Source organism: Dermacentor andersoni, chromosome 3 (assembly GCF_023375885.2).
Source record: "Dermacentor andersoni chromosome 3, qqDerAnde1_hic_scaffold, whole genome shotgun sequence".
In the NCBI taxonomy this organism is placed as follows: Eukaryota; Metazoa; Arthropoda; class Arachnida; order Ixodida; family Ixodidae; genus Dermacentor; species Dermacentor andersoni.
The window spans coordinates 204,943,316-204,967,944 of NC_092816.1; the positions used below are offsets into that span (position 1 = coordinate 204,943,316).

Sequence of the window (24,629 nt, forward strand, 5' to 3'; positions counted from 1 at the left end):
TTAAACGTGATACAGTTGACAAAATCGAGCTCATGGTTATAAAACCAAGTTTTTGCGACGCCTGTAAGATGGAATGCGACATGCGCAAGTTTCGCAGATTCATCTCAGTGGTTAAAGTAACTCACGCGCTCGTACTGCTCCAACCAGTCTTAAACGTCTTCACCACGAAGTCCAGCAAACACCGGTGTATCCTTTGGAGGGGTGGTGACCGTCCAAGAAGGGGTTCCCGTGGAGCAGGAAAGGTGGATGTCGCGCTATTGGCCTGCTGGTCTTGAAACATGGTCGAGTGCAGTTGGTAGAGGCGGTGTCCCGAGCGGAGCTCTAGGGATGTAGTGTAAGTGAAGCTGGAGAGGGACCAGGAGCGACAGGACTGAGGAACCGGACAGCCCAATCCACCACTTGTGAAATAACACTTAGGCGTCAGACTCTTCTTTATACTCTGCAGCGAGAGCCCCACGACACAGGCCCAAAGCGGGCATGATGAGTATGTACAGGTGAGGTGTGTGTGAACGAGAATAAAGGAAATCGAGTTTCATAAGAAGCCTACAAACACAGACGGCATAGGAAAAATTGCATGTACTTATTAATTGAACTAAAGGGCCAATCATCCGATTCGCTGGTTTCCTTCTCACGTATGGTCGGTCGAGGATATTCCCCCGAACCTCAATGAGTCTGCTCACAAGGCTGCGCGCGAGCTCACCGACCGCGCTTTCTCTGTAAAGAGCGCCGACTCGCCTCCTCCAGGCGGCCACAGGGACGCTTCCGCTACTCACAACGAAGATATGAAATTCTTCAACATGTCTAGAAGGGTCTTCCCACCCCCTCACCCTAAGTGGAATAGGGTGCAAGCCGCTTCCCTTAGACTATTACAGACCGGCACATATCCCTGTCTGACCGTTCTACACGAAGTTTACCGCGACGTATATCGCGACGATGCCTGCCAGCCTTGCGGGCAGACCTTCACTCTAGCACACATGCTCTGGGAGTGTGGGTCGAGATACCCCAAGTTCAGCAAGAAGTGGGACTCGCTTCTGCGTAGCCCCGCTCTAGACAAGCAAATCCTGGCAGTCTGGCGTGCCCGTGACCGGGCCATTGGGCTAGTCCTGACGGTCCCCACGTGGGACTAGCCGGGTGCGCGACGAGTTCGTGTCCCCTCGCCGGACCTCCAATAAAGTTCTTTCACTCATTCGCCAGGTCTGGCCATGTGGAGTTGACAAGCGTCGTGCACACAGTGCGCGCTAACCATCGTGTGAGCTAAGTATTAAATCGAACGCCGTTCACCCTTCTCGAGGGCGCCGCGCTGCCGCCGGAGAGTCGACGCATGTCGCACAAGTGCGCCTACGTACATGGCAGTGCTGTGACGTCACTCATAGTGACACATGATTTGGAGAATTATTGAAGGAAAATGCAGTTATTTGTTTGATCTGTTGCTTCAACAGACGAATTAATGTTTAGAGAAATAATAAAACACACAAACCAAAACTCTGCATGTTCTAGTTTTCTTCACACCGCAGCAAGAGAGGTGTACTTTCCTTTGTCTACTTGTTTCTACGTCGTGCAGTCACGCGGGCAGACAACGAAAGTTTGTCGTTTTCTATCCTGTTCCAGCGCGCGATCATGCTCTATGAACCGCTTGTGTCGGCCTCACTATTCACGTAGCGCTGACTTGTACCGCTAGTCAGGTGTTCACGGGGACAGCGCACAAAATCGTGTGCTGCGCGAAACGAGACAAACGCAACAGCTCGAGCGCGACGCTCTCAGAGGAAGTGCGCCGCACAGCAAAAAAAAAAACGAGAGAAAAAAAACTCAGTGCCCTTCCACTCTGTGAAGCAGGATGATCAGCGAAGCTGTGTATGTGGGCTCCTTAATGGCGAACTGCACCTCCGCCGCGGGTCGGCCAGGCATTGCACTACCTTCGGGATCGTGCCACGTGTGGGGAGTGTTTAACGCCTGCTTCACCTCCGCCGCGGGTCGGCCCGGCGTTGCACTCTGTGTTGCAACATGTGCCCACAAGTATGTGGGCACATGTCACGCAGGACTTTGAGTTGTTGCACCCAGCTTTTTGTGGCAGTGTTCTATTATCCACCCCTCAGAAACACGCCATGACTCATTTTGCGCATCGATGAGCCCGTAAAGAAAGAGGTTACATCTTCGGGATCTGTCTTCCATCGCGTTAATGCGGTCAGTCAGCCCGGTTACTTGAGCACCGCTGCTATTGGCGACACTTTCTATGTTATTTATTTGTGACTTGACAATAAGTAGGATTCAATCTTGGTCAACCATGTGTCGAGTTTGCTGAACGCTTTTTCATGACCAGCATTTCCAGACTCTTCTCAGTGCTGGTGGCCTCGCGAAGAAACTCTTCGACGGGCCTAGGTAGGTTTCGTATGCCAGGGGCGCAGCAAGAAGGAAGGCTTATGAGGCTTAAGCGCCCCCCCACCCCCGAGATTTTTTCCTGCTATCATGCAATGCTGACCAAAAAAACCCCCGGCGCCAAAAATCATTCTACATTTTGTCTGAAATGCCTTTTTCACTCTCGAAAAGACATTTCAGCGTGAACATTGCAAACTCGGGCTGGATTTTACGGCAACTCCCATGCACTGAGAGTCACGTAATGCAAGGAGCCTCATCCGAGCACAAAGTTTCCAGGGCGTTTTGATGGCAAGTCGGCTCGTCGCGTCATGTCGAGGAGGCTGCGGCATCTACGGAGCGCACAGATTTCAATTTCGAAACTTTATGGGTGTAAAGTTCTCAGAAACTTTTGAGGTCAAAAGTACCTTGACATTTCCAAAGTCCTGCTTTAGATTTTCTATTCCGCAAACTTGTGGGTTTAATGTTCTTATAAACATTTGGCGCCAAAGGTGCATCAACACTTATAAAGTCGTACATAGGGCCATACAATGAGACAAGCCAAATCAACACACTATCAGACAAGTTGACAAAGTACACAGCGAGGTCCGATGAGACGAAGCCTTGTGGTGGTTAATTTGTGTCGTCATGTCACAGAAAAGAATACAAACATTTCACCTGCGCCAAAGCATCCATTTCAAGACACTAAAGCCAGCTAAATTAACTAGGTTCTTTTTTTCTAGTTTGATTTCTATTCGCGAGGACACATTGAGCCTCTTCAATTTTCTTGTTCTCAGTACCGCGGGCTGCCAGAGCCAGCCAGAGCGCATGTGTTTTTCTCGGGTTGCCACGACCTCCGCGCGGAGCCTTACGTGTGCGTGTTGCTTTGTCTGGCCGAGTGGATTTTCGCCTGGCAGAGTTTTGGGCGCTTTCTGGATAGCAGACGAGTGAAAGAAATAATGGTCACTCGCTGCCATCACTGTGGGGACTTGACGGATTGCAATGCGTTCGCTTGAGCGCAACCTCTCCGGAAAGTCTTGTCTCGCCGGTGTAGGATACCGAGCAGTATGCGTATGGTTCTGTGTGGACCAAGCGTCTCGCGTTTTTTTTTCGATATTCCTTCGGTAGCCACATTAGGTGCCAAAAGTAGGCATTCGATTGCGGCCAACATGCTTTCCTTCGCGTTTTTTTTTATGTGCTTCGGCCCCACAAAAGAATAAAAAGAAGACATTGATGCGGCGCAGCGAATTTCTGCATGGTAAAAGTTCGATTTCGTTACTTCGTTTGTGGAAAGTAATGGGCCACAGGACGCTTCAGTTTTAAGATACTCTTACTATATTATTGCGATAGCAATTATATGGACACTCCAGGCGCATTCCTGCCGTCGCCGTCGTCCTCATGTTCCGTATAATGTCCATGGACAATAACATCGTGACCGCCGCATCGACACATCTACTACACGATAACTTCGACAGCGCGCCGCATGCTGCATGCGCGAGTGAAAGCTAGGGCGGTGGCATGGGAGAGCCGACGACGGTGGCTCAGTCTTGTGTGCGCAAGGGAGAAAAGCAGCGAGGAAGCGCGGCGTTTTCTGTCACGCGTGATGCATCGGGAGGGAGTGGAGGGAGGAACGGGCGGTCCTTAGGATCTTGTGATCTGTGAATCTGATTGCCCACCATGTTTATTTGCCTTGTTTGATGCATTATATACAGTGACTTTTTCTTAGATATGTAGATTTATTGGGGATTTATACTTCTATTGAAATATCTTGTTGCGAGATTTTGTGTATACGTGCATAGAACTTTGTTTCCAGTGATCAAGCCGCAAGTTCGCATTTGTATATTCCATTGTATCTTCGCATTTCTAATGTACGCACGATTCAAATGAATGACGATGCCGACTCAATGACGATGCCCGTCCTCACGTCGTTGACGTGGTTAACACAAAAGTGGCTAAGTTCAAGTGGGCTGCAACATCCGCCATACAGCGCAGACCTGTCACCTTGCGATTTCCACATTTTGGGGCAATTGAAGAAACAGCTCAAGAAAACCAGACTCGTGTCGGACGATGACGTGAAAGAGTCCGTTACAGACTTTTTGAAGCAGCAAACCAAGGATCCTTATAAGACTGGAATCACGCGACTCGTTAGTCAGCGGGCAATTGTCTAAATGCTCGTGAAGACCACTTAAATAAAGTACCCCGTTTGTGATATATTTGCATTGGCTCACTTTCATTTGAGTCGCCCTTGTATATTTTGCAGAACTAGTGCTTTTTATATGCGCTCTCTGTTGCGACTATAATGTTGGTACAATTACTCACAATACATGACCGGTGACAGCCGCTCCTGCGCAGTACATTGGAACAAAGGACAGCGTCATTGAGATTTTTCCCTGGCCGTTGCATATGAACAAAAATGTAAACGTGGTTTCTGAATGACTATTGAATGAATGAATTGAATGAATATTTGTCCTCAACTTGTTCATTTTACGGCCTTTACATTTTTCATATCAGCGGCATGCATTGCTTTGCTGGTTTCGAACTGACATAGTTCTAAAGTTAGTATGATAATTTCTTTACTTATTAAATAGACAAAAGCGTGGAAGCATCGATATCGGCTATTTCGTGCATAACTTTTGGGACATACGAGTGTATTCTTTTATGAAAAGATACGTATTTTACTTGTCTCGACAGTGCTTAGAGTTCAAAAATTCGTTTGCAGAATCTTTGTCAATGGCAATGCCTTTAATAATGTATGTGATCCCTGGACAAATTTTATAAGGAGGAGGCTGAGCTGCAACGTGAGCCCATCCCGAACGAAATTTCTGGCTACTGTACTGATTCTGGCGTGGTGGTGGCGGCGGCGGTGGTGGACGACGAAACTGCGACATTACCGGGCGCTGGCGCGGGCGCAGAGGGGGAACGTGACAGCGGTCTACGGCGGCGTACGTCATCGCTTCCGGCTGAGGCTGCGGCGATTGAGGCAGTCCGAGTGACTGTGTGATCTCCCCGCGTACGACGTCGGTAATCGAAGCCACTCGAAGGTGCGGGAAAGGAAACAACTTCTGAAGCTGCTCCGGCACGGCTGCTCTGATGGTCTCGCGCAGGACGTCGGTGTTCAATGATTGAACTTCGGCGTTGTTTGTAGGGATTGTGTGGCGGTTAAAATACAGATTCTGCGTTTCCAGAGTTTTCTCGGTGCTGGCGGCCTCCCGAAGAAACTATTCGACGGGCTTCGGTAGGTTTCGTACAATTCCGGTGAAAAGTTGTCGCTTCACACCACGCATGAGTAGGCGAACTTTCTTCTCCTCGCACATTTCCGCGTTTGTGTGGTGGGATAGACGGCTCATTTCTTTTGTAAAGATGGCAATGTTCTCGTTTGGTAAGTGCAATCGCGCTTCCAATGGAACTTCGGCCCTTTCTTTGCGGACAGCGCTCATGAAGGTCCTCAGGAAGGCATAGCGGAATAGGTCTCACGTTATAAGGGTGGATTCTCGGTTCTCGAACCATGTCCTCGCGGCATCTTCAAAAGAGAAGTAAACATGGCGCAACTTGTTCTCAAAGGTCCAGTTCTTAAAGGCTGAGATCCTTTCGAAAGTCTCGAGACATGTTCCTGGATCGTCTGAAGGAGCTCTACGGAAGGTAGGTGGTTCCCTCGGTTGTGAAAGCACGATGGGGGACTCTGAAGCTGCCATTTTTGTTGACTTGGCGACGATATTCTTGGCCGTCTCAGGCAAAAGTTCGTGCTCCGGGGGCAGTGCTTGCAGCCTGCGGCTACTTCGTTGGTCCTGGGTGAAGTTGATGTTCTCTTCCGCGTTCGGGTCTAGATCACGGCAATCCGGGGCGTCCTGTACATGAATGAAACATACCTCCACCAGATGTCGTGTAGTAGCGACGGTAAAGAACAGAGTAGCGAAACTGTGAATGACGAAACTAAGTTTTATTGGGCGAACCTATGCCCACAAAAACAGGCTACACTCAAAGCACAACGATAGCGGCGAACACAGTCGGCGATCGTTGAAATCTGATGAGCGGGTCAAGCGCGTCGGCTTTTATACATGAGTCATCGAAGGTATCAGAGTAATCGCTGGTGCCCGCGGGTCTTCCAGAAGGTACTACATAATTCGCGTCGCGCATACATGCAATCACATTAAACGAGGTTTGGTGACAACAGATAGCAGATAGAAACATCGATAACATTCGAGAAATTTCCGATACATGCAGAAGCGTCCTGCGTTGAGCGATAACAATTGTTAGGCGGTGAAACGTGGTCACCCGATAAAGATAAACAAGTACACTGGTCAGTGTACATAGGTACGGTTCTGCTAAAGGGGAGAGGAAGTAAGGTCGGTGGGCGAGGTAACCAACGAGGGTGTGCTAGCGGCGGCGGGGTAGAATTAGAAATGGGTGCTATCCAACGTGGTGGAGGAATGTGAGGTATCATCGTGCGTCAGGCGGTAAACGTGCCACTGTAGGTTCATTTTTTTTCGCGAAAGGATTATTTGCTCTGCTGGAGGTCAGTGAACTATCGTCTCTGAAAAGAATAAAAGGAGCGGCAGAAATTGCTGCTTGTGGAAAAAAATTGAACAGATACTGAAAAAAAGAACGGAAGAAAAGAAGAGGAGAAAATCTAAGCAACCGGATCAGAAATAAATATAATAACTAGGTGCTGCTGTCTACAGTTTGAAATTTAGCGTAGCGAATAGGTCCGAAATAAATTTCGAACTATAAACAGCACCTAGTTATTTTTATTTCAAATTTGGTTGCTTGGTTTTTCTCTCTCTCTCTTCCTTTTTTTACTTCGTTTATTTATATATTTCTTCAATTTCTTTTACACAAGCAACAATTTCTGCCACCACCTTTATTTTTTTTTCAGAGAGACGCTAGTTCACTGACCTGCAACAGACCACATATCCCCCCCTCTACCCCCCATCTGGGGCCGTCCAGGCCTTTTCCACGAAAAAAAGGAACCTATTATAGAGTGACACGGTAACCGGCTGACACAACAGGCTACCGCACATTCCTCCACCGACGTTCAATAGCACCCATTTATTTTCAATCCTGCACCCTCACCGCTAACACACCTTCGTTCGTTGACTCGCCCACACGCCTTCCTACATCTCCTCTTTACAAGAACCATACCTATATATACTGTGCCCAGGAAAGCATATGTCACCTTGAAAAAGACAAGTCCACTTGTCGAAAGATTGGCTCCGGCTATCATCTTGTTCTCGTGCTCATCCAGGACAACAAATGAATTAAAAAAAAAAATTGTGAGCACGTTTCCCGCGATGTAGAAGCTCCACTTTCCTCACAGTGATTCCTGTGTCTCTTCATGTGCGGGCTTCTTGACGCTGTCGATTCAGCCATGCCTTCCTCACCTTATAGTAAGTCTTCGAAGAACTTGACCAGTTCTTGGAGTTCTTTCTTGGCTATTATCATGTGGTGAATTTTAGCGTTGGAATTCTGTGGTTGAACCTACCGCATGCTGAAGTAATCGCAGGTTAGTAATCTCGTTTTACTTTCGGATAAAGTGCAATCGCGAAACGCCCAATTGGATATTCCAAAAGGACTTCTTTGGCAAGTTGATGCTTAGATTTCCTAGGTATAGCTGGTCATGGCGCGAAATGTACAAAAAGAAATGTGAAATGTATTTCTCGCCACAATACAGTATACCTAGGAAACGGAAGTGTGTGTCACGCAGCATGGAACAATAACCTGCGGGCCTGCGCTAACCGTCTTGAGATTTTGTTACATGGGCCTGAAGTTCGCCGTAAAGATCTACACGCAGGCAGGCGTTCGAACGACGATGAACCCAGCAGTTTTCGGAGGTATCTATGCACTATGATGTATTTCCCTCCGAATGATATCTAGATGTCAAATGCTTCTTTGCGAATCCCGCGCTAGTTTTACGAGAACTCTCAAGTTGTTCAACTTACCCGCAGTACTTTGCTAGTCGCTGTGCATGTGTGGACGAAAACTGGACGAGGTGTCCAATTATTGCAATGTCCGTCAAATATTGCCAAATATTAGCTTGACCGTGCAGCTCCTTGATGTCTCGCTGGTCACCTGAATTTAACATGAGGTGTATCAGCATTCTGTCATTCGAAGCGCAGATTCGATATTTCTGTTCCATCAATTTGTTTTCTTCATTCATCCAACTGTGATAAGAAAGATGTGGGCCCAGGCCTCAAACACACAGTTCCCTTCATGCGTGTCTGTCGCTTAGGTAAGGTCAAGCTAAGCGTCAATATAGGAACGCGTCCGATAGCGCGTCGGTATCACACACTCACGGCACGAAGAGGCGCAAAGATGAGTCTGGAGTAGCGAGTGGCGCAGGGGCTGGAGGCCGGGGCGGATGCCCGGCACACGACGAGCCACTCGCGCGACAGCAGGGTCGGGACGTCTGCCCGCCACAGGGTAGACCGTTCGGAAGGCTTAGCTGTACCGGAACATGCCGGCGTCGGATGCTCGCCCAGCAGTGGAGCAGGCCGGTTGAAGCTCAAGGACAGCCCGGCCTGTTCTGCCAGCACACTCAGGAACACCGGCCTTGGGTAGACGAACTGCTCGGCTCGTTCGGAAGGCCAGCCCAGGCAGCTCAGGCCGTTCGCATGGCTGCCGTCTCCACCCAGACACCGGCCCTTCTCTTCCTCTTCGTCCGTCGCCGCCGCAGAGCAGTCATGCGCATTCGGCCGCGACATTCAAATAGTCCAAACTCCTATCACATTTCCCCCCAAGTTCAAGAAGTCGAGGAGGGTAGCGTTACGGAGTATCACAAATCACACAGTTCAATCTATTACTCTCATGACACATTAGTCCGGGTCCGTAGCTATTCTACTTAGATAGTCTGCACCAATGTTATCACATCCACGAATATACTCCACATGAAAGTCATAATCCATAAGGAGTAAACTCCAACGTAGTACGCGACTGTTGACGTGCTTCGCCGAATTTAGGTATCGCAGCGGTTGGTGGTCGGACTGCAGGGTGAATGGTTTACCGTAAAGGTACACATGAAATTTCTGTACAGCGCCCACACTATGGCGAGGCACTCCCTCTCAATTGTGGAGTAGGCAGCTTCACGTGGCAAAAGCTTCCGGCTAGCGTAGGACACGGGATGAAAACGCCCGTCGTATTCTTGCAAAAGAACTGCTCCGAGACTTCTCGACTTCAAGTTTGAGTCGCTGATCCATAGTCAGTTGGTTCGAAATGGCGATGTCTTTTGATGTCTGCGTTCCGACGAGTGAGGGGTAAAGCGGCGTTGTCTCTCCAAGCTTTAGACCTGTCGCGTCATCTGTACCCAGTCGGGCGCGTCCGACTAAATGGCGCGGCACTGTTCGTTGACAGACGTCGCACGATTTAACAAACCGTTTCGTCTCCGACTGGACCCCTGGCCAGTAAAATTCAGCAACAATTCGATCCACCGTTTTCGTCACACCATGGTGACCGGCGAGGATCCCTTCATGAGCGAACTTCATCACCATCCCCCTGAGATCTTTTGGCACCACTAGCTGATCTAGTATTTTCCCACCTGACACTGTGTGCTTCCTGTATAAAATGTCATCCTTTAAGTAATATTCGCTTGCGCGGCCATCCGCGACCATAATCTTGCCGACCTTTTCGAAGCATCTCCTCAGAGACCCATCGTTCCTCTGTAAAGCTTTTAATTTGCCTTGCTCTATTCCAGCGACTGCGGATGGTGAGACAGGCAGTGTAGGCAGTGACCGTATCTTCATTTCCTTTGTCACAGCAACGAGCTCGGTATCAGACTCGTAGTCTTCTGTACGTCTCGAGGAGGCGGCTGTGTTTTTTAGCTGTGGACAACGTTTGGCCTTCTACGTCTGGTAGCTCTGCTTGAGCGGTGGATGACATCCGGTTGGCAGGGTAACTCGTCTTGTCGCTGTTATGTTTCAACGGAGACCATGAATTGGCCGGGTCATCAGGTGCACGGGCACCTTCAATGTTTCCCAATACCACATCATACAGGGGGTCTCGCATACATTTAACTCGCCCGACGCCTGTAAAGAATGGACTGTCTAAGTATACTATCGCTTCCGGTAAGTAGTGAATTGTGCGGTCCAGCAACATTACTGGACTTTTTGTTCCTGTCATTTTGTCCTCAGGTACCAAAGAGAGTCGCACGACTACGGTATTGCAGCCAGTGTCTCGTAAGACAGACACCGGTTGTGATTCGAGGAAGCCTCTTCCCACTGGCAGGTTTCCACTGTCACATTTGGGGCCTTGTCGCATTAACGTCATGTTGACTATTGGGACCGTTTCGCCACCTTGAAGCACTATGTATCCCCCACCCTCTTCTGTTGGCTTTTCGGCTTGCGACGGAGCCAGAATACACGAAGCTTGTCCTTAATTTTCCCTTCTTGAGGCTTCAGCTCCTTGTCCCTTTCTGCCAGACCATCCGCGACCTGTAGAGTTCTCTTTAGTCCGGGACCAGCACTCCGAAGCTCGATGTCCTGCTTTATCACAAAGGAAGCACCGATTAGTTGCGCGCGGCATCGCCGTTGGAGGTTCAGTCTTGCGAGCAGAGTCTAACACGACCTCCTTGGATAACTTTTCTCTACCTAGATTGGTCAGGTTTTGCACCTGTATAAAACAATCGGCATTCTTTGACAATGTAGCGAGGGTCTTACAGTTCCTGTCTTTCAGAAACACTCGCAGCGACGCAGAGCATCTTCTCAAAAACTGTTCAGCAATAACGGTGTCCCTGAGGGAGGCGAAGGTCCTCTCAATATGGGACATTTCAAGCCAGTGGTCAAAGTAGCCCGATATTCTACCTGCATATTGCAGGCCAGTCTCATTGTCTTCGGGCCTTGCGTTTCGAAACTTTTCTCGGTATCCCTCAGCGGTGCACCGAAAGCGCTGAAGGAGAGTAGCCTTCAGCTGGTCGTAGTCTAGGGCTGCATTAGAATCAAGCCGTCCTATGACCGTCAACGCTTCTCCTGTCAGGCAGAGGCTGAGGGAGAGTGCCCATTTTGTGCGGGGCCGTTCCTGACTTGTTGCCACTCGCTCAAAACGTTGCAAGTAGGCGTCTAAATCATCCCGGGCTTCGTTAAACGGCGGGATCAACTTATGAGGACTGAATAGCTCCGGAGCCGCCCTAGTAACCGACTATTCCGTAGTTCTGTCACTCTGTGTGCTTTGTGCGCCAGCAGTCTTTTCCTGGAGCTCGATCTTGAGCTTTAGCACCCGTTCTTCCGCTTCTAATCGTAGACGCTCTTGTTCTGCCTGCGCTTTCGCATCTTCCCGATGCTGGGCGCGCTGGTCGCGTTCCCTCACGATTTCTGTGTCAATCCAACGCTTTAACTCCGCTCCTGTCATTCCTAGCTCCTTCCCTATGACATACAACCTCTCGATCTCCATCGCTCCTCCTGTGCGTTTGAAAATCCTGGCAGGCTCGCCAAAATTTGTGATAAGAAAGATGTGGGCCCAGGCCTCAAACACACAGTTCCCTTCATGAGTGTCTGTCGCTTAGGTAAGGTCAAGCTAAGCGTCAATATAGGAAGGCGTCCGATAGCGCGTCGGTATCACACACTCACGGCACGAAGAGGCGCGAAGATGAGTCTGGAGCAGCGAGTGGCGCAGGGGCTGGAGGCCGGGGCGGATGCCCGGCACACGACGAGCCACTCGCGCGACAGCAGGGTCGGGACGTCTGCCCGCCACAGGGTAGACCGTTCGGAAGGCTTAGCTGCACCGGAACATGCCGGCGTCGGATGCTCGCCCAGCAGTGGAGCAGGCCGGTTGAAGCTCAAGGACAGCCCGGCCTGTTCTGCCAGCACACCCAGGAACACCGGCCTTGGGTAGACGAACTGCTCGCCTCGTTCGGAAGGCCAGCCCAGGCAGCTCAGGCAGTTCGCATGGCTGCCGTCTCCACCCAGACACCGGCCCTTCTCTTCCTCTTCGTCCGTCGCCGCCGCAGAGCAGTCATGTGCATTCGGCCGCGACATTCAAATAGTCCAAACTCCTATCACACAACATAGACACAAGTGCAAAGATAGGTGAGCATAAATAGGATAGGTTTCATAGTAGACGGCTGAAAAAAGACGTGCGATTAGTGCTTAAAAATGCTTACAAAATAATGGCGCTAGCGGGGAACATATTTGTCTAGAAAAATTAAGATAAAGCGAATACAAAAAAATGCAAGCATAAAAGACATCAGCACATATTAAAGTCACAAAGGGTAAATAGGTTCAACTGAGCACACCAAAGATAGACCATGATTGAAAAATGTTTAGTGCTTTAGTACTTATGAAAGAGACTGTTGCCTAAAAATTGATAATGACGACGGTAGCCTAATACTCAATGTATTCATATTGCGGAGATCAATCACTGCAAATATGAAAAAGTTGTCATGGTGGGTTCCGTCGATGAAAGTTGCAAGTAATGCTAGCTGACATGGAATGAATTAAGTGATTTTGAACGCACCGAAGGAAAATATTATATCATATCACCGAGGACAGTATTACCACCGAGGGCAGTACTATAAGATTATATCTCAGCAAATAATTTAAAGGCAGTATTTGGAGTTCCTGAAGCAAATGAACTGTGCTTATTATGAATAGACTGAATACGCGCCCCTCCATATTGCGTAGCAAAATAATAATTGCTCTGTAAAGCACGAACAAATTTCGTCGGCTCATAGGTGTCCCAAAATCAGAGTGACCCTGCTGTTGATGGAAAAGCCCATTACACGAGTATGGAACAGAGTTTTTGACCTGCTTGATTCAGCCTTACTTAATTACTTATTTGATTCGGCATCTGCCACAGTGTGCGCGCGCCTATTCTTGACCATTCCTTTTGAATGGGCATATGCTGCTTTGCCACAAGTGGTGCAGAAGCCTTAATGTAGTTAGATATGTGCAACAGTACTCTTTGCTTACACCTATCGTACCCGTTGTTTCCTTGACAGGCAGCATGGATCGCCTTCATCCTTACACATTGTTGCACAGACACCTCACCCTACATCCTCATGTCTTGGTGTTCGAATTCCGAGATCACTCGTCAGCGGCGTAGTGCATAAGAATAAAAACTGCGTGAGGCTAAAGTCGTTACCTTTGTGATGAACAATCACTAATAGTTCGTGAAATTTCACGTTGCGTAAGATGAAACAAAACAAAATTTACGCATCGCCGTTGCTTGTACAGTGAAAGTACAGGTCTGGACTCCAGGCTTTTGGTACAGATACCTGTTACGCGTTTTGCATCTTCCTTCTATCGTCATAATCACCCATCATATCTCTCTTTTGCTCTCTCTTTGCCTCTTCGACACGTGCAGAGTAGCTGGCTAGAGGAATGTACCTCAGGCCGACCTCTCTGCATTCCGTAATAAACTTTTCTCTCTCTCTTTCCAAGTAACCGCTTCCCTGAAGCTTTGGTTCCCACAGGTTCCAACATGTGCGTTGTATCTCCATGAATGTTTCAGATATAAAATGTCAGTGAAAAATTTTAGGTCTATGTCAAGCACAAATCGAAGAAATGGCAAATGAGAAACTATATGGAGACGTTTATTATTCAAAGTAATGCAAGGGTGACACATGAAAAGTTCACTACCGAAGTCAATAATCAACTACGTGTACCTCATGTTCATGTTTCTTACATTAAATGCGTGATAGTTTAATATTTGTCCTAGATCAGTGTTATCTTTTTGTGGCACCACTTGGCGATAGTGTGATAACTCACAGGCAAGGATGACAAAATGGTGGCCATGTCATTGACCTATTGTTTAAACCGAAGGTGCACTAGTGTTCATCATTGTGGTACGCCTTTGTTAGTACCAGGAACTACTTGTCACTCAGATGAATAATTTCTGATTAAGACAGTCGCTGTCTACTACGCATATTGTAGCGTTTATTTATTGAATTGGTCGTCTGCTTTTCAGTAAAGGCTTTCGTTAGATTATAAAACGAAGCAAAACCTCTAAATGAAGTGAATGTTTCATGTGCTGAGAAAGAAGCACAAAAAATAAATTGCCCAGTTAACAAAATAAACTTCGTTGGGAGTTTGTTCAAAATACTTGGAATGCATTTTTCACAATCTCACTGAATGTGGGCGAAATTGCATTGGACCGCTAGTTCGAAAAAAAATAATTTTTCTTCGTTGAAAAAGATACCACAATCTCCTTATTTCCTACATCAATAAAAATGCCCCATCTTAATGATGACGTTGATTATGTGAACGAATTGTATCGTGGCGACAGCAATACACTTCACATGAAGAGGGCTTACATACTGAGTCCTGGACTCATCTTGTTTCGTCGATGGATAAAAGTGATTTCACGTTTGGCCAACGTGGAAAGAATAAACTGACTGCGCATATCATTCAAAAGATATGTCACAGGTAGCAGGCAGGAATGAGAGCTATCGCAAAGGTATTTCACGAAGACAGCTAGCTTAATCTTAACATATTATAGGCCAGCTATCAGTCATCAATTACTGGGAACAGAAAAAAAATGTCGGATATCTTAAGACACTTCAAGGTTAAATTGTGCAGTTTTACGTGTAGAACAGCGATCTAATTATCAGGCATGTCACAGTGGGCGACTGTGGAATACTTTCACTACCTGGAAATCTTTACCGTGCATTCAATGCACGGCTCACGCTCATTTTCGCATTTGCCCCCATCGAAATGTGGCCGCTGTAGCCGCGATTTCATCCAACGACCTCGAACATAAGCATGAAATGCCACAACTGAGCCGCCACGGTGGCTCTCATGACATCTGTACAGGCAAGAAGGCTCATTCGTATGATAAATGACGACGAAGTGTTTGTTGCATGGAACGCTGCTTGTTGTACCTGCAAACTTCAAGCGACTTTATGGGAGACGCTGCTTCCATAACTACAGCGATGGAGGTGGAGTCGCTTGAAGGGCTACCGGATCATTCCACGTCAGCTGCGGCCTCTCCAACAAAGTGGTCTAGTCACCCAAAGGACATTGAGATCGAGGACACGGTGATCTACTCAGCGAGCAGCGATGAGACCTCAGATGACAGTGACTTCGTGCCCGTAGCAAAGCAGAAAGTAAAGAGGAGACTCGTCAGGACATCTACTTCAACAAGTAAAACTAGCAATACTATCACGGTGGATCCAAGCAGAAACTCTCTAATATCATTGCTTCATGCGAGTAGCGGCCACCTTTGCCAAGGATGAACTAGCCAGCGGAGCAGCAACACGGAACGCGCCTGCCAATTTATGCTTCCCCTTCAAACTGCTGCCAAAGCGACGACAAGCAAATTGTCATCATAGCACCCTTATGAACACGCTCCCAGTGTTACTGACGGCCACACACACTCCGGAGCCTCGAGGTGCGCTTCAAAGATTGGATGCCCTGAAACCGGCACTGTCCAGTCTTGAGAAGCAGAATGGCTGCGCTTCTACGCTCGTTGTTTCCAGAAGTCAAGGAAGCGTCCATATTCCAGTGTATTGCCAGAAGCTTTATGTTCCGCACTTCAGACTTTTGTGTCTCTGTTTCTCTTTTAAATTCCAATCATCGTCCATAGTGAGTCAAACATTGAGAGCCCGATCCGCCAATCAGGTTTGAAGCTTTCACGTTGTTAGATACGGGACCTTTTCCTGAGCCTCCTTCGAGCTCACCAGACCACATCGAATCGCGCCACAGCTAATTAAGGAGCGCAGAAGCACATCTACCCCGTTCCCGAGGCGCAGCACGTGCAAACGAGTTGGCTCCCCCACGTCGTGCGCCGCAGGTGGAGCTATTCACTGCTTGACTCTTATCGAATGTGTAGCGGGAGCCTGGCACGGTTCCAGTTAACGCAGGTCCCGAGCAAAGCTGCTTTGCAGCACTGAAACGTCGCCCCCTTCCGCCTATTGTGACGGCGCTTGCAAGCCAGCAAGGCAATACCACAGAGAGAAGTAAGCCCGCGGACAATTGGAGCCCAAGGAGCGACCCTGTGCGCCGGGTGTGACACAATCGCACAGGCGCCTACCATTGGCCGAAAATGACGACACCTGAGCGGGCTCGCCGATTGGCCGAAAATGGCGTCACTTCAGCGGGCTTGCCGATTGGCCGAACGTGACGTGACTTCGAGACACCGAAGGGCTTAAAAGCCAGAGACCGGGAGCAGCAAGAGAGCATTCCTTCATTCATCTGTTTCGAGCTTCTTGCCACGGGCCCCAGCGTCCGAGTTGCTGCCGGCCCGTAATGAGTTTATGACTGTTAATTTCTTTGTACTCCCACTGTAACTAATGTATATAACCCTCCAGTTTTCATCTCAAAGTCCTCCTCAACCTCGGCCAACTCCCGCACCCAACGGCAAGGTCCAAAATCTGGGGGACAGCAATTGGGATTTTCCTCCAGATCCAACAACGTGTGCCACCTGCAGCGGCTACAGAAAAGTAATCGTTTACGTCAGATGCTATTTCACTTATGCTTAACACCTATAGCGACAGCGGATGATGACCACCAGCACGTATGCTTGGCTGCAAAAGGCAAGAACGTCGAACTCACGCTCGTAGGTGCCTACACTTGACCTTAAAGCTGATTTATCAACGCTATTTTAAATGCACTTTTATCAGCGACACGTTGACGGTGGATTATTACCGGCGATTTAAATGCGCGTCATGTCCTATAGAGAACGTTAAATGCGATTTGTCGAGGACGACGTGTACTGTCCTACGCTCGGACCATGATCTATGCTGCAGAAATGAAGGCGGTGCCACGTTTCTATAGGAATGGAAATACAGCAGTCGACTGAACTTAACTTTTGCTTAAAGATTTCACTAAGTGGACATTTCAACTTCATGGTGAAGTTGTTTCCGGCCAACGAAAATCACGGTAGGGACCACATTGCAGCCTATGTTAATATCGAAGACTCTACCAACGCTCTACGTTCTACCAACGTTCTTCAACGCGTCGACATCCTATGGGATTGCACCAAGTTCCCCGACGAAGCTTCGACAAGTACAACGATTCCGCCGCGACTCGCGACTGCGGCGGAATGCCACGACCACGAAAGCCAAACCTGGGCCGTCCAGCAGGTCTCGGCGGCTCTTGAAAGACAAAGGCCGAGCGATACCGACGGAACGTTGCCCCTCAGGGCGACCGACCGCGGGAGTAACACGCGCTGGAGTTGAGTAGAGACAACCCGCTGAGAAGACGTCAGGGCCCGCGCCACGGCGCCATTTAGTCATGGTGTCGTTCTGCAGGCGACTACATGAAGTTGTTTCTCTCTCTCTCTCAACGCGTCGCTCATGAAGACGATGTATGAAAGATTCAGCACGGTCTACCTGCAAACATCGAGGAGCTAATTAAAGGGCTGCTAAAAGCCACAAGCATTTTTAGACCTATTTCTAAATTTTCTACAGTAGGAGCGGAATAGCAGCGGATCCAAGCAATTTGCCCCGTGAAGAACGACGATAGAAGTTCACCAAGTCCATTTTTGCATATAGAGGAGGATACAGCGTCGGATGAACACACTTCAATCTCTAAAATTTACGTGAGTAGCTTGACCCACGTAATCCCCAGTCGCAAATAAGGAGAACGGTGCACGGCCTTCGAGCATCACCGTATTCACACCACCTCTTGAATGGCCTGGCTCTCTATCAAGGTCGCCGAGAGATGAACGTAGCGAAGGACTCCTGTCCTAGGTTGCTGGTCAACCACCCTCGTTCCCCGCACATGATCCGCCTAATTACATAAATGCGCTAAATAATTATTGAACTTCTGAGTTATTATAATCACATTATTAGTGACAATGGGAAAATTGTAGAGTAACATGCAAAACTTCCAATACAGCTTTGTGTTGTTCAATACGTGCTACATAAAAGTGTTTTCCAACCTTGAAACAGGACCGCGAATGCACGTAAAATTGCCGTGCGACTGGCCACTCGAGGCACTTTGCGTGAATTCACGGGCCTCTTTCACTTTCAGAAAAACTTTTGTGTAGCCCATATTCAGCAACAGAAAGCTGTATCCGGAGCTTTTCATGTCGCTTTACAATTTTCTCATTGACACTTTTAATCTAATTACAACGATTGAGAAGGTTAATAATTAATTAGGACTAATTATATAATTTGGTGGAATGAAAAAGATAATCTCAGTATCTCCAAGTGACGGCAAACTAGATTACCTTGGGTCGTTCCAGCTACGTGGCACTTGCATAGTCTTGAAGTTTACCTGAAGTTTCGTGAAGCATCGTGTATTATTCAGCGAAAGGATTACAGATAACTGAAGGACGTTGTAAATAAGAGAATTGAACTAACTGATGTCATGGGGCATATCACCCGTTACGTTTCAATTTTCTTACTACATGGTTTTAAGTACTTCGTATGACTATATAGTGAAGTTGATATCATGCACAGGTAACTTCGTCGACGCAAATCTCAACTTCAATATCCTTAACTAATATTACACAATCCCAATTCATTCATTGCAGCTTTACTTCTGCAGAGAGCTAATGCGAACAATGGTGGCAATCTTACATGTCCGGAGGTGAGTAACTGCTTATCACAGAAAAATATTGTCACAGGGATAAAGCTACTTACACGATGTATTTACAAGGCGTACATAAACAGCAGCTGAGAATCCCGAGAGGCCGTTGCCACTTCGTCGTATTCACGGTCGACGACATTGTCCTCTATTCCCACCGTAACACGACCCCCGGCGCAAAAAAGCACCGTCCCCGAGCTTCAGGTGGGACCATCGGTAAGGGCATGGGCACGTTGCAAGTGCTAGGCGGCGCCCTGTCTTTCTGACCCCTAGCGCCATCTGACGAATAGTTGCTCGAATGCGGTAGGATTTTACTCACGGTGTCAGCAGCTCGCGCTGCGTGTTTGGCGCCCTGTCAAACGGTAGTGATAGCGCGAAACAGCGGGCCCATATTAATTTTAGCTGGGTTTTGGGAATTACGAGATCTTCATAGCTTTTTTCGTCAAAAGAATTTAGAGAAAGGAAGTCGTCTATTTGAAGCGGGGCACGCCTACGACGTGAGGGAAGTGTTGAACTCGCACTGATTGGAAGTGACTGCTAGGTGTATTCCGCAAACGAAAATCAACGCACCAGGAAGATGCGTGAAGCTCTGCATAAGTTACTTCGTTGAAGATCGATGACAGCAGACAAATCCTAGCGGGGAGCTGCGATTGCCGTGCTGGCATCGCAGGGAAGTGCAAGCATGCCGCCGTAGTTTTCCTGTGCATACAGGACGGCAAATGCGAATCCAAAACATCTCATCCAAGAACGTGGGGCGGACGAACGACTCGTAAGACCTACCCGAGCTGTTCTAACGTTGCTCTCTCTCAAAAAAAAAAAAAAAAGGAAGGAGATGAGGAACTTGCCAGTAGTGTTAGACTACGCTGGGAAAATGTGTTCGCCCAAGTTACTGGAAGTTCGATATTTTATGTTGTTGCCATTTTTCATTGCGTGCAAAGGAGGTTCCAATAAACCGCGTCATCAAATATTTTGGTGATCTCAACTGCCCCATGGTCGATATGATGGGCGCAGAAGGGTGTATATACCAGCTGAGCCAGCTGCAACCCCTCCTCGTAGCTCTCAGCAAGCCCTGGCGCTATTTGACTGGGAGAGGATTGGGAGAGAGTTCCACAGCTTTACTGCGGTACAGTGTGGAAACAAACTACTTTTTTTGCTGCACATCCTGGTACGCACTGCAGGTGTCTCGTTGCTGCCATCATTGCTGTAAAAGCAACGAATTCAGAGTTAACGCACTTGGCATAACGCCGAAACATAAAACAGCTTACTTCGGCCGTCGGACAAGCGCGATCCAGTGTTGACGCCATTCTACTTCATACGGTCGGCTCGGAAACCTGTAAAACTTTGTTCGTTGTGAGTTGGTGTACGTACCGTTGCAGCCCACTCCGCAATAGATCGAGTTGTACTTCGGCATTGCTCAGAAAACGCAACAGCTACGCGCGAAACAGTGCACAGACAGGCTTTCCGAACGCAAGCGGGCCGGTTGTGTCCTGCCGAGTGCGCGCTCGCTGCCGCGAGGGGAACTACGGGAACTACGTTCGCCGTAGCCGCGGGAACTACGTTCTCAGCCTGCCTATAGTAAGGCTTAAGCCGAGAGACGTGTACGACGTCAGGTGATGTGGGAGCGGGTGGCATGACGGAGGTCACGGGGATTATCTCGTAAGCGGCATTGGTCACTTGACGTAGAACACGGTAAGGGCTTTGTAGCACGGAAGTAGTTTCTCGGAGAACCCCACTGGGCGGCAAGGGGACTAAGTAGCACGAGAGAGCCTGATGAAAAATATGTCACGGTGGCGGCGATCGTAAGCGTACCATGGAGTTTCCTGCTATGCCAACAAACGAGTACGGGCAAGCGGGCACGCATGGTCAGCGTGGGCGATGGCGTTGCGGGCATACTTGGTCCTCGAGCCCCATACCAAGGGAAGTGAAGTGTCCAATCGTAATACGACTGAAGAGCAAATAAAAGGGGGAATACTCAGCCATATCGTGGCGTGATGAATATTAGACGAACGTGACATAAGGGCGCGCCACTACCCAGTCCTTGTGGTCCGGTGAAACCTATTTCAATAGCATGTCAGTAATGGTCCGATTAAGTCGCTCAGTAAGGCCGTTGGTCTGGGGATGATAGGAGGTAGCCAGTTTGTGCTTGGTAGAACATGAGCGTAGGATATCGGCTATGACTTGGGAGAGGAAAGTGTGGCCACGGTCGGTAAGGGGCTGTCGCGGGGCGCGTTGTACTAAAATGATATCCCGGAGTAGGAAATCTGCGACGCCGGTTGCGCAACTCCTGGGAAATGCCCGAGTGATTGTATAGCGCGTCACGTAATCAGTAGCGACAGCGATCCATCTGTCGCCGGAGCTGGACTCGGGGAAAGGGCCAAGGAGATCCAAATCCATGTCGAAAATCGGCTCAGGTGGAATGTCGATCGGCTGTAAGTACCGGCAGGAAGCGTTGCTGGCTTTTTGCGATGATGACAGGGCTTTCATTCTAGTAGGCACGGCGATGCCACGAGCACAACCTTCGCGATGCCTTCAGCGACCACCACAATCCTGATGCTATCGGCGTTCGAGATTTCGCCGCAAGCAGCAGCAGACGAGACTATCGATGTTCTGTGCCCACATTTTCCGCGAATGCGTGGTCTACCGAAGGCTTACAGGAGCAGCTCTGCCATGTGGTTTCTTTAGCTAGAGAATCCCTTGTATGTCAACAACGCGAGTGACCAACATTTTAGCTATCTCCACGCAAGTCCCGAGCTCCCAGACCGTTTTCTCTCGGCGCTCGGACTTCTACAGGCCCGGGCATCTACGAGAACTTGCGGTAGGTCATTATTTTGCACTACAGCATCACTGTGGCTGTGCCTCGCTCACAACCTACGTTGCCAGTGCTGCCTGGTACGTCTCTTTCGGAATGTGGAACACAGCACTACTAACGAGTGCCGCTGCCACTACCAACACCACTTACACCGTCACGCGCCGTTCAACGACCCCGTGTTCAGAGTTGTTCGCCTCAACGGTCTGAACTTTTGGCACGTGTCTGGAAATGACCAATACGTTTTAACTCCGCTTGCCCAGTTGCGCCGCACTGGGCGCGCAGACGTCGGAAATGCACGACGATGCCCTCAACGCAAAAGACAATGCGCCCTGTTTCGAGGTTTGGTTCTCCTGCGCTATCGGCTGTGCACAGGCTCATCTTTGTGCTTGCACTGCACGCACCTTCTCTACATATTTCCAATTATTTCCTTTTATTTCATTTCATCTTTATTTCCTTAAAGACATCCGAGGGGGTATTACATAAGGGGCGGTTTTGTGCAAAGAATATTGTTGTCACAACGAATAATGCGATGTTACATTTGATATGCTATGCATAAAGCTTGACAGGCAGGTGATAGTGGCGATGTTGGGAGAAAGGCCATTCCAGTCCTTTGCTGCTCTTGGATAAAATGAAGGAAAAAATGTTTTAGTACGGGAACGTGGGCTAGAAACTTGTAGCGCATGACCAGTGCGATGAGATATGTGAGCTGCAGGGATCATGTAAGGAGGTCGATTAAGTGGCGAGTGAAATAACTTGTGTAATAGAAGATTGCAATGCATCGGCGTCAAGTAAAGGGTGATCAGTTATACTTGGATTCGAGGGATGAAGCACTGATTTGATATGAATACGAAGCATTCATGAATCTAGAAGCCTGATTTTAAACGAATTCTAAAATATTTGTGAGACCTACTTCGAGTAGGTTCCAGGTAGGAGATGCATACTCTTAGCCCTGACTAATGATTTATAAGCAAGTATTTTTACACGTCTCGGAGCGTTATATAAATGACACTTTAAGAAACCCAAAGTTCTGTTAGCTGATGACGTGACATTAACAGTGCGGTGTTTCAAGACATATTGTTAGATAAGGTAATTCCAAGGTATATATAAGTAGTTACCGATTCAACGGGGTGATTAGCTATGTTTGAAGTGAAGGGGAGTTTGACGGCGAGTGAAGGAAACGAGCTTGCATTTAGTAAGGTTCAGGGACATTAGCCAGTCATTCCACCATATTAGTATATGGTCGAGATCTTGGTGACGAATCGTGTGGTCAGATTGACTAGTAATGGCTTGGTAAATAACGCATTCATCAGAAAACATGCGGATATTAGAAGATACATGTAAAGGTAGGACGTTAATGTATATTAGGAAAAAAGAGGACCGAGGACAGAGCTTTGAGGCACCTCCGATGACACTGGAAGTGGGCTGGACAATTTGTTATTTGTAAACAATAAGTGCGAAAGGTTACTTACGGCGATGCCACGAGCGAAACCTTCTCGATTCTTTGATACAATTTATTACACCAGGGCGCAAGTTTAAGAAGCAAAATTTAAGAATTTGGCGATTGTGGAGTACTTTATCAAAGGCTTTCAAAAAAGGCAAATATGGGGTCGGTTTAGTACGTTAAGGTCAAGGTTAGCATGAAGGTCATGACGAAAGATGGCAAGCAGGGTTTCGCGAGAGGCCCTTACGAAACCCATGTTGAGAATGGTGAAAGAAGTTATGAGAATTGAGAAAGTTCAAGATGCAAGAGTAAATGACGTGTCCCATGCATTCTCAAGGTACGCTGGTCAAGGAAATTGTTCGGCAGTTGAGAGGTGAGTGCTTGTTACTGGATTTAAAGATGGGAATGACCTTTCCCACTTTCCAATCATCTGGTATGACACCTGTTGAAAAAGATTGCGAAAATAATAAAACAAAATAGGCCGAAGCAATGTGCCCTATATTTTTCAACACTTTTGCATTAATGCCGTGCAGTCCAGATGCTGATGATAACTTCATCCTATCGATGAGGGATGAGATACCATCAACAGAAAAGCTGATTGCAGGCATGGAAAACGTGACATGACATGAAAACATAGGTAAGGAAGTGTGTACTTTTTTAGTGAGAATAGATGAAAGAAAGTTGTTGAAAACATCGACAGATTCAGTGTCTGAAATAACTTTCCAGATTCGTAAGTGTAGCAGTAAGTACTTCATGGGCATCATCATCATCATCATCATCATCATCATCAGCCTGGTTACGCCCACTGCAGTGCAAAGGCCTCTCCCATACTTCTCCAACTACCTCGATCATGTACAAATTGTGGCCATGTCGTCCCTGCAAACTTCCTTATCTCATCCGCCCACCTAACTTTCTGCCGCCCCCTGCTACGCTTCCCTTCCCTTGGAATCCAGTCCGTAACCCTTTAACCATAGGTTATGACCATCGGTTATCTTCTCTCCTCATTACATGTCCTGCCCATGCCCATTTCTTTTTCTTGATTTCAACTAAGATGTCATTAACTCGCGTTTGTTCCCTAACCCAATCTGCTCTTTTCTTATCCCTTAACGTTACACCTATCATTCTTCTTTCCATAACTCGTTGCGTCGTCCTCAATTTAAGTAGAACCCTTTTCGTAAGCCTCCAAGTTTCTGCCCCGTACGTGAGTACTGGTAAGGCAAAGCTGTTATACACTTGTCTCTTGAGGGATAATGGCAACCTGCTGTTCATGATCTGAGAATGCCTGCCAAACGCACCCCAGCCCATTCTTATTCTTCTGATTGTTTCAGTCTCATGATCCGGATCCGTGCTCCCTACCTGCCCTAAGTAGATGTATTCCCTTACCACTTCCAGTGCCTCGCTACCTATCGTAAACTCCTGTTCTGTACCGAGATTGTTAAACATTACTTTAATTTTCTGCAGATTAATTTTTAGACCCACGCTTCTGGTTTGCCTCTCCAGATCAGTGAGCATGCATTGCATTTGGTCCCCTGAGTTACTAAGCAAGGCAATACCATCAGCGAATCGCAAGTTACTA

General features: G+C 48.0%; 1 long non-coding RNA gene across 1 annotated transcript in view; it reads left to right on the top strand.

The window, feature by feature from the left end:
- The window catches only part of LOC140216641 (uncharacterized), an 83,304-nt gene that overhangs the window by 50,365 nt on the left and 8,310 nt on the right, over positions 1-24,629 (top strand). Inside the window, exon 2 of the long non-coding RNA XR_011893210.1 lies at positions 18,751-18,806. This is a non-coding gene — a long non-coding RNA (uncharacterized lncRNA). The remainder of the gene's footprint in view (positions 1-18,750; positions 18,807-24,629) is intronic.